Source organism: Chlamydotis macqueenii, chromosome 13 (genome assembly GCF_036417535.1).
Source record: "Chlamydotis macqueenii isolate bChlMac1 chromosome 13, bChlMac1.mat, whole genome shotgun sequence".
Classification (NCBI taxonomy): Eukaryota; Metazoa; Chordata; class Aves; order Otidiformes; family Otididae; genus Chlamydotis; species Chlamydotis macqueenii.
This window is the reverse complement of record NC_141568.1, coordinates 3,837,250-3,848,181: the sequence shown is the minus strand read 5'-3', so window position 1 is coordinate 3,848,181 and position 10,932 is coordinate 3,837,250.

Sequence of the window (10,932 nt, the reverse complement as noted above, 5' to 3'; positions counted from 1 at the left end):
TCTTCCCTACAAGCTCTGAATTCTTGTTGCTGATCACAGCATAATGAGTAACAGCACACATTTCTGCTATTGCAATGAAGTGACCTCGTGCTGTGGTTGCAGCTATATCAAGGTGGATAAAACCTTGAAGATCTAAAGGATTAAAGTACCGTCTGTACCCCAGGATTATAGAAAAGAGAATGAGAGAAAGAAATAAGGAGCAAAAAATTGTATTCAAAGGCCTAATGTTGGAGGAAAACCTTTCAAGTGCCACCTAAATATTAATTCAGCATCACTCGTGGCTGGAAATGAAAGAAATGCTCTGTTTGTTTTGAATGCTTTGGGTTTTGCATTGGAAAGTCAAACTGCCAAGGTTAAACCAGCCTTTTATTTGCTTGGCTCTTATGTGTCGTTGTGTTTTCCATTGGATAAACTTTTATTACTTTAGTTTTAGTAACATCTCTGGAAGATGTTTGCTCATATGTTTTCTGTATTCAGCATACCGACATCAACATTTTTTCATGGATTTGTGGATGATTCTGGCCCGTGAGTTTTTGGAAAACATAAAGGCTGACCAGTAAAAATCAAGTGTGAGAGGGGATCTGGATGTCTCAGTTAATAAGTATCTAAAGAGGTGATTTTAGACTCAAACTAGTGGTTCTTAAAACGTATTTCATAGCATTACCTGTTAAAAGGCCAGCCCATCAAGACTTCAGAATATCCTTTGTGATTGAGAGGGACAGTTCCCTTCATGAGCAAGTACTCCCTCATCTGAAACCCTGCGAGTTACCTGCGGTCTGGTGTGGAGCCTGCTCCTGGGAATGCCAACCGCCAGCTCCTTCCTTGGAAATTCCCATCGGGGGGGCTTTCTGTATCTGGGTTCTCCAGTAGTACCTAGTTTTAGTGCCTTGTCTCACACTCCTCTCTCTTCTCTGCTTTCTCTGAAGAAGTTGTTTTTAAAAAAAAGGAAAACTCTCTCACCTGAGGATCTGTAGCTTTCCATTTTCAATAGATCTGCTCTCCAGTCAAACCCAAATGTGACTGGCCCGTTGCCTGTTTGTGAGTTAACTAATGCCTTCCATCCCTGCGTCTGGATATTCCAAGAAGGAAAAATATGTGTTGTTAATAAAATCCAGCAGGCCTCTGGCATACGGCTGTATGACCCTGAAGTCTGAAGAGCTCTAGAATCAAATCTGGGTCTAAATTTTAAATCTAACACTTAAGGTCTGTGAAGTGAGCTGACCCTGCCCCTTAGTTCTCTGTGTGCCACTGTACAGTGAGAAAGGTAATTTCTCATTGTTGTATCTTTGTAATATATTCATCTATTTCTTAGGGAATGCTTTATCACCCTTCAACTAAGCTGTTATTTCCCAAAAACTCACCTCTGTTTGCTGAAAACACTTTTTTTTGTTTCGTTTTTTATATACGTTTTTTGCATGTGTTAGAACTCCCTGGTTTTCTCTCTTTTTTTTTTTTTTTTTTGGTGAATATAGAAGTATCCATGCCAGCAGGGTGGAAGAATTTAAATATTCAGTATCATTAATATTTTAATATCTTCAGGATTATATTTGAGTCTGAAAAGAATGAAAGGAAAATGTGCTTCTGCCCATCTCTCAGGCTGTCATGAGCCTGGGCCCAGCAGCTACAGACTTGCTTAGCAAAATCATCACAACATTTTAGAAGTTCTACCATTAGGTGATGTTTGTTTAACTGCAAGGAGTTGTAGTCATGCAACTCTTAGTGTCTAAGATTGTGTGACAATGTGCGTGTCACATATGTGAATGTGTTATGTCTATGTGTATTTTTTTAAAGCGTAAGTGGAAAACTTTTATTGACTTCAGGACCACTGAGAAACTGGAGGTGACTTTGTGGTGCTTCCTGGATGGGTTTTCTTGACCAGGACGCGGTCTCGCTTTGTACTTGTGTGCTTGCCATTTTTCACTCTGTTGCCAGAAATGTGTGAAAGAAAGTATTTAACTTTCCAGACCTCCTTCCCACCACGGCTAGCAATAGGCTAGATCTTCACGAGGATGAAGACATGTTTTCTGGTGTGCTCCTCTTGCCCCATCCCTACCGGTGACCTCCGTGGAGATGCTCTGAGCATGTTGTGGACCCTGCAGGTGTCAGCCAGCACCTCCAGGACTGTCTGCTCCCACACTATCCAGCTTTGATCAAAACAAAACAAAAAAATTTGAGGAATTTTAAAATCTTCCCGGTGTTTTTTATTATGTAACTCTCTAAGATGCAGGACAAATTGGTCACAAGTTTTACATTTTAAAACAAATTCAATAACTTCTTTATTAAAAAGGTGTCATTGGTATGCTATTGTTTGAGGGCTGGAAGCCAGGTAATTGCTGTGTAGTTCACTAGAAAATCTCTCCTCATCTAAAGCTGTTGTTCCACCCAAGGATGACTGCAATAATGAGACACTTTGGAGCCAGGTTTTTGTTCCAAGTGTGGATATTAGTCAAGCTGCCATCCTCTTAAGTGAAGTTTTCTGGGTGTTTAGAGGGAGAAGCAAACCTTACTGTTGCATTCATTCTGATTTATAGTGCTCAGAGATTTCTAATGATGCTGGCTGTCTCAGGAACAGCAGAATAGTGAGCAAGGCCGAAGTTAATTAATTAAATTACTCGGACAAGTTCAGCAAACTAGTAATCTATCTCTTACAATAAGTAACATCATGAAACATAGATCCCTTCCAACCCTAACCATTTTATGATTCCATGAATTCAGATTTCTGAGCAGCACTGCAGTCCATTTATGTGGTAGCTGTAATACTCAGCCTTTGCAAGGACTTAGGAATATGTGTTATTTCTTAGTGCTAATTTTTGGTTTAAATTGGGGGAAAGGGTGATATTTTTAACCGTTATTGTCTGCTTAAGAAAAGATCTGTAATGGAAAAAGGAAAAGCAGATGTAAGAGCAAACTCAGGGAACAAGAGAACCCACGGCTGTGCTGTTCGGTACTAAAACTGCCCAGTTACCGCCTCTCTACTGGGCAGGGAGCTGTCTTCAGGTTACTGCTGACTTCTGACCCGTATTGTGTGTGGAGCTGATCTCTAGATTGGGTTTCTATATACCTGACGCTGGCAGCAGAGTGCTCATTAAGCAAAAAGAAACTAATCCGTACCTTTCTGCGTGTGTGACATGCTCTTCTGACAGTTCTCTGCCATAATTAAGTATAAAAGCATTTGTTTCGATGATGAGGAATACCAAGGGTGCCCAGGCATTCATTTCCAGTTCAGCATATCCACAGGCAATGCTTAGCATCGCTTTTGAATGAAGGAGTTGGGTGACTACAGCTCACTCTGAGAAGTATAATTACATCTGATTGTGCCGCTCTTGCCTGACATCGGGCTTCTGCAGAGCAGGCTTCAGGCAACACTTTTCCGTCAAATAGCTGGTATTCTCGCAGCATACTGGAATGTAAGTACGTACAATCTGGAGCACGTGACTGTCTCCCAGTACCAGTTCAAGCATCCATACTGCTCTGTCCGTAACAACTCTCTGTCCTGAAAGACCAGCTGGGAAACTTCACCTTGCTCCGGTAACAGAGCTGTGAAGTACCTGTCCCTGTACCTCTGTGTGTACATAAATACCAGAGACAGTTTTGTAACCAAAGCGATCTATAGCCTCTATTTTGGTCTGTGTAGCAGAGTCACAAAGCTGATTCTGTTGGTCTCACGTCAGTCCCACCAGGCTGTGGCCACCCAAAGCGTTCACTCCTCACTGTGAGTTTGCTCAGCGGTGAGTTTTCTCACTGCTGTGAACCTCCTGTTGGATTTTGTTCAGTCTATTCATGTATTGTATAAAGAGTAAATAATGAAATCGAAAACCAGAAAGAAAGAAGCAGTTAGATCAAGAGTACATTATCTGCCTCAGTGATGTGCTCCAAATTAAAAAAAAAAAAAAAAAAAGTTTCTTCTTTTTTTTTTCCCCTCCCTCTTTGGATGTCTTTCTAACATGTGGCATAATGGAGCAAAATGAAATACCTAGTTTCTAATTTCAGCTTGACATGAGTACCTCAGAAGGACAGAACAAGGGGAATGTGATGAATTTTGAAATGCCAGCAGCCTGGCAAGTACCCAGCTCATAAGCTAGAGACTGGCAAAAAATACACGTGCTGGGGAAAAATATGCATGTACTGTAATTGTTTTCATTGGGATGGAGCACAGTGTGACTGTGGAGGTTCATAAACATCAGGTGGGACTGAAAATTATTTGTGGACTGGAATAAGTAGGAGATAAGTCTAGTTGTAAAGCATTTTTGGTTTTAGACTGTCCCACAGACCTCTGAGTACCTAACGGTTTGCTTTTATCACAACCATTGTTAAGAAACCGAGGGAGGAGGTACTCAGTGCTGCACTTCACATGAATTACTTCCCCGAGGAACACAGGAGTAGTTAACACACCCTGTGTATCCCCTGTTGTTGGGTGAGACTCTCCTTGGGAGAAATACTGGTGCCTTTGAGCAGTCAGTCACCTGTGCCCAGAGCCACTGCAGAAACCCCCCAGCTTTACTTGACATAGAGCAATAAAAAACAGGGAAGGGAAGAATTTCTGGGGCCACATCAGCCCCATCCCAAAGCAAGCTTAAATTATTTCTAATAGATACCTGCCTAAACTGATCCCTTGCTGTCCATTCCCCCTCTCTTGCCACAATGGCAAATTGAGAACGTCCCGTGTTGAACCATTCCTGTGCTGCCGATGCTGAGCTCCCTCTGACAGCGGAAAGACAATTGTTGACTTTTTTCTGATTATCAAACTCCCTTCTGCAGTTCAAGCCCGCTCTTTCTTGCCCCTTGCCAGTGGATATGGAGATCTGCGAAGAGAAGAGCAGTCGGCAAAATTGTCTCCTGTAGCTTAAGGCTTTTACAGCTCTTTTAGTGTCTGGACTAAACGATCCCGGTTCCACTCTTTCCTTGTAAGTGGTGTTTTCCAGCTCTCCCATCAGCTTTCTTGCTCTCCTCTTATTTCAAGAGACACGCTATAATAACCTTTACACCCCTGGGCTACAGATACCAAAATAGTTCGGCTTGTAAAGGTGGGAACTTGTGGGGTTGTGCAGCGCCTTGCGTAGCAGTCTGACCGGGGGCCCACAACCACAGAACTGGAGCTTTATCCTGCACTTTCAGAAATTACAGAAAATTTGGTACCAGCTTAGGAAAGGATCAAACCCCTGAGGATGTTTGCATAGTGTTCGCAAAAGTTCAGGCAACCCAGGAATATGCTGAGTCTGCAAAGCAGAGGCTGCTGGCATAATGTATTCTTGTGGGTAGGGATGTAATAATTTTTGAACACGAATAGCTGGCAGGAAAATGCCTGGATTGTAAATTATCTTTATAAAATTTAACCAACCCCAGTCCTACATTGTGACTGTATCTGGAAGCACTCTCAGCAGTGCTCTTATTTCTCACTTTCCCAGTCTCGAAAACATTAACCTGCGTATTGTTGCCAAGTGTCGTATCTGGAAGACAATATAACGCATCATTTATTCATTTCATGTGTCAACACAACTTTAATGGGAGCACTGGAGCAAGATTTAGAATCATCCTTTCTAGAGATATAGCAGAGGAACGTAACTTCTAAAGCCTTTCATTGAATGGGTACAATTTTTAGTGTGAATCTGAGCTAAAACCAGCAGAAAACTTCAGAAATTAGAAACCAGACTTTTATGCAATAATTTGTGTAGATGTCATTCTGCCTCAAGGTGACAACACACATTTTAGTCACGTTAGATTATTGAAGGAAGTTAGACTAACGTGCCAGATAGGAATGTTAACAGGGAGTTACTGTGTCACCCTGCTGCAGTACTTTATAGTATCAATGCAACATATTTTTTAGGAATAAGATAAATATCATAATATACTATAATAATACCTTTGTTATTTGCAGAAAATAAATAGATTATTTCCACGTATAAACACTGCACTGCCTCCAGCAGTATATGGTGTGACCCGTTGACGTGTAGAATATGAGACGGTTTCCCAGAGAAAGCGAACACCTCAGTGAGCTGAAGGTGTAAGTTAAATGCAAGGTGAAAGGCAGCAATAAGGAGCATCAACAATGTACACAGTCCTGCCTTACAAAGTTGAGCCGCTCCGTGAGACGGGGGCTTTTACCCCTCTCAGCATCTTTGCAAAGATCCCAGCTGAGCCCTGCTCCCTGGACAGCAGCAAAATATAATGGCAGCAACTTTTTATCTGATTCTTGTTACATTTAGGATATGAAAATTATCCCAATGTGTGTGCTTCTAGTAGTACATCAGAGAATAGGTTATTCTTGTAATATAACTGTGTTGGAAATAGAGATATCTTTACTTGATCATGGAATAAACAAGTGCAGCCACAATTTTAGGTTTCCTTTCTGCAGAGATGCTGAAAAGTTTTGTGAAAAACCCGTTACTGCTCAGAGATGCTAAATCACAAAGCTGAGGCGGGGCTGAATTTATTTTTCTGTCATTTTTATTTCAATGCTATGAAAGTTAGGAGAAAATTTGGCTCTAGGCCTGTATTTAATGAGAGGTACAAAGGCACTAAAACCTTGACAGCTGGTGGCCTGCCTAGATATTATTTCTTTGTACGTATACCTATCTCCAACTTTTCGTCGGGGCACTTAGATGCAAGAAGCCCATAACATCTCTTTATATATGTACTGTCATTTGTTGCTACTTGTATGACACCACTTCCTTGTGTAGAGCCACTTGATTATTTTGTCATGGAACAGAATGTGTCCGCTCGTTGCCAGTACTGATAGAAATGCCCTTCAATATTAAATTTAAAATTTGTGATTCTGTCGTAATCTGCCTAGGCCAATGACTTTCTGTTGTCTGCTGCATCCCGACAGTTTTCACATCTTGCCACAGTTTCGTCTCCGTTTTAGGTATGAGCAGCAGCACGCATGGCAACCAGAAATAGCGTGACTGTCTTCCAGCAGAATGTCAGTCACCCGATAAAGCTAATAAAAAGCCCAGTACCTCACTTTTCCTGCGCTGCAGTTTCCAGCTCACGCATCAGGAGAACATACGTCCAAGGCTGTAGGACTGGCCATCTGTTCTGCTTACACAGTGCTAGTACTTGGGAGGACTGAATTACTCAGATGCTCTAATTTTTATTGACATATGGAACTGGTGGCCTTCTATTAAAAAAAGTGTAACAGCACAGAAAAATTGAAATTGTGCTGAGTGCCCTTCCCATAGTATCACGAGAAATTGCAGGAGCCGCATTTCCTGGTGTCATCTATCTACCTGCTCATATGAGAAATATGCAGCATAGTCACTGTGGTGTTTTTTAAATAACAAAAAAAAAAAAAATTGTCCCATCTTAACATTTCAAAGAAATTAAGCATTAAATTTAATTCTAGGAAAATTAAATATCAAGCCAGAGGGAATGATATAAAAGTTCGTAGGTCTTACTAATTTGACATCATAAAGCACGTGATGAAGTAGCAGAAGACAACCAAGAGACTGATGAGTGCAGAAAGTTGGTAAAATCGAAGTGAGTGACCTAAGTTAAACACAGACAAAGGGGTCAGGTTGTCAAAGCCTGTTCCAACAGTTGGTATTTCAGTCAGCCAAGGGGATTTGGGCCCGTCTCAGGAGTCAAAGGAAGATTTTGTGTGTTGCATGACGTGATCGTTCTGCTGCCAGGTCTCCTCTGCACATGTCCGCTGGGATCAGCTGTCCTTGGGCTGGGATAGAAGTGGATGTTGGCAAACATGGAAATCTGTGCCCGCAGAGACTAGAAGCAGGTTTTCTTTGGTGAGGAGTGAAGGAGTAGGCAACTGATGTGGACTTACAGCGAAACACGTTCCTCAGCAGTCAGTGCATCATTGGGAAATGTGGGAGAAAGAAAGCTGCTAGAAAGCACATGATTTTAAATATGGAATGAACACACTGCCCATGTAAAGAACAAGCACATTTTTACAGTATTGAAATTATTGACAGTTGTTTGCAATTCCCTCTTTAGTTCTTGAAACGATCAAACTCATCTACAATTGCTTTTCCTTTTAATAGAGAATTTGTCTCAGTTTGACTGTAGGCAAGTAGAGCAGGGAATTTTTCAGGAGAGGTCTGGAGATCAATTACCTTAGAATTCAGTCTTGCTGGGCTGTTTCCTGCCAGCAGCTCTGGTTTAGGAACAGACTTGTTCACATACTTAAATTTAAGTCAGCAAGTTGAAAGAGCCAACAGGATTTCAGATGGACAGAGCTGGTGCCTAACAACACCTGCCGTTCAATCACAAATTGAGTTTCCTAAACTATTACTGATTTATAAAAAAATGAATATATTCTCTTACTTGTGCCTCCTGTTTGGGTCTGAAATGCATATTTAGGCTACGTTTTTAATCTTTTCATTGCAACCAAGGGAGACTTAGTGTTGAATTTCTTTTTTTTTTAAAGTTTTTTGTTTAATAGAGACTAAAACTCTTAGAATGACCAACTTGCTGGACCTGAAACTTAAAGAAAGAGGGAAGAGCACCAAAGAGTGGAAAATAAAGTTGAAAATACTGGCTACATGGCTTAATCTTGTGTATTGCTGCTGTGAAACCTTAAAGTGTGTATTCTGCTCAGTGATGCTGCAATTAAAATGCTCCTTGCAGACGGGGCAGGTAGTTTGCACCTGTGGAGCTGGCGATTTCTGGCTTTTTCCTTTATTTAGGAGCACAGAAACGTCACACAAAGTTACCTCTCTACCTATGGAGAGGGCTTAACACCTGGGTAGTAACCTCTGAGACCTCAGGAAGTGGGATTTTATGTTCCCAAACTGACATTTCCTCAACTACATCGCTGTGCAGAGCAAATGTTTACACGGGAACGTGTGAACCTCAGAAACGTGAAATCACCCTTTATGAGAAAAATTGCTTGTGGGGTCTGCTAAAATAATGATATTAGAAGTTCAAGTCCAATCTTTTCTCTGAATTACTGTAATTGTATTGCTTCAGGTTTAAATATTAACTGTTATAAAGTAACACAGGCTATTTGGATCTACTATTATTCCTAATAGTGCAAATTCCAAGTGACTCATCACTTGCTTTACTTAAGGAGGTGCTTGTTTACATATATATTAAGTGTTGAGATGTGTATTAAAGTTGAATTTTCTGGCTTTATTGTAGCAAAGTGGTTAAGTACAGGCTGAATGTTCGTTATGTGAGTTGTTTCTTGGGCTTTGCTGCTGCTACGTGTGTCTCAAAGGAACCACTCGTGCTTTGCTGGCTCTGGGCTACGGCGCTCGGTGCCTTTGAAGACTGAACCCTCAGTGAGCCAGCCACAGATGGCAGTTTGTGCCAGAATACATGGGTTCATTATTTAATATCTCAGATGGCTATTTAATTTGTTGCCACTTTTGGCTGGAAAACTAGCTGTTAATGTAATCAAACGCCTGCTTTCTGTCAGGCCCAAGGCATTTATTTTCATTACGGCGGTTGCCTCAAACAAACTAGAGGACGGGTGTTGGAATTAACGTCTTTGGAGATCTGTATGTCCATCTGGCGTGTCAGTTTGGAAGAAATAATTTCTTTATTGTGGAAACAGGGCCTGATGTATCCTTCAGGAGGTGTGCGAGCAGGATTCTTCAAAATTGCCGGTGGGAAAGTTGCCTGTCTGAGGACCGCAAGATTTAACTCCATTTGAAAGGATCTAAGGGGAGGGAGGACTCCAGGAGGCACTGAATTCACTCTCAGACCGCTCAGTTTCTCTGGTTATAATTTTTTGCTATGTTTTCGCATTAGGTTCACAGGGTGTTCATTTCTCAAGACGATTGTCCCTCACACCCCTCGGTCGAATTGCCCACCTCTGGCTCCTGGCTTCCCAGCACACGGCCGCAGGACTCTGAACCCTCCTGCTTTCCTCCTGGCTGCGGCTGCAGGGATCTGAAAAACAAAAGCAGGTGGAAGAACTGGGGTATTGCAGGGCACCTGCAGCTCAAGACAAAGGAGAAAGATAAAGGAGACAGAAAATCAAAGGAAACAGACTAAAATGAGAAAAAGAGGAGGAAAGGAAATCACATGGGATAGAGAAAAATAAGGGGGAAAAAAAAATGAACATTGAAAGTGTCTGAGGGATGCAGTACCCTTTCTGCAGCATCTTTTCCATAAGGCAATGAGTCAGGTGCTGCTGATCAGGGAATGAAAAACAGGATAAGGGAGACAAAACCTGTCAAGATATTTGTTATTTCTTAGATTAAAATTTAATTCTGTGACATTATGCTAAATAACCCAATTAAAAAGTATTTAAAAAATTAGTTTGGATAGTAATAAGGGAGAGATCTGCTAATGTTTGCCTAAGGCTGCAAAAGCCTAGAGCAGTCCAAGTTCAGCATCACAAAATAAAAGCCAAAAAGCAGGCAGGACATGGGGAGAAAGGCAGATGGTTATGTAAAGTCAGTGGTGGCCAGAAGAAAGCATTTTCATTTCATTTGTTTAGGGAACAGTGTCTGTCAGGTGCCAGGTATCTGCTGCACAGGCGCTGCCCTCCCTCTCCTTTCCTGGAGGACAACTGGAGCCCGTGATTTCTCACAAGATACTAGGGATCACACCTGTATCAGCACATCCCAAGCCCTTGCACTGCAGGTTGGTTGCTCTTTTTAAAAATTTGCTTTCCATCCAAGCGTGCCGGAGGCTTTGGATGGATGAATGTACTTTCCTTGCTTAGAGCAGTGACCATCAGGCAGGGGCGGACACCATGACGAATGCCAGTGTGTTTGTAAATTTGAGCTTCTGCTGAAGTATCTGCTCATCTCTTACTTCACACACTTGCTTAGAAGAGAAGAAAAGTTACCTAGGTAAATCCAGTCTGTTGGCTCTGATGGCTGAATGTTTTCTCTGTGGGAAACTGTCTCTCATTTACAAGTATCACGGACTAATGTAATATAGCCCTAGACTTGGAAAACACTGAACTGGGATGAGATTTGGCTTAATTAAGCTCTTGAGAGCTTTGTTACCTATTTCAACAAA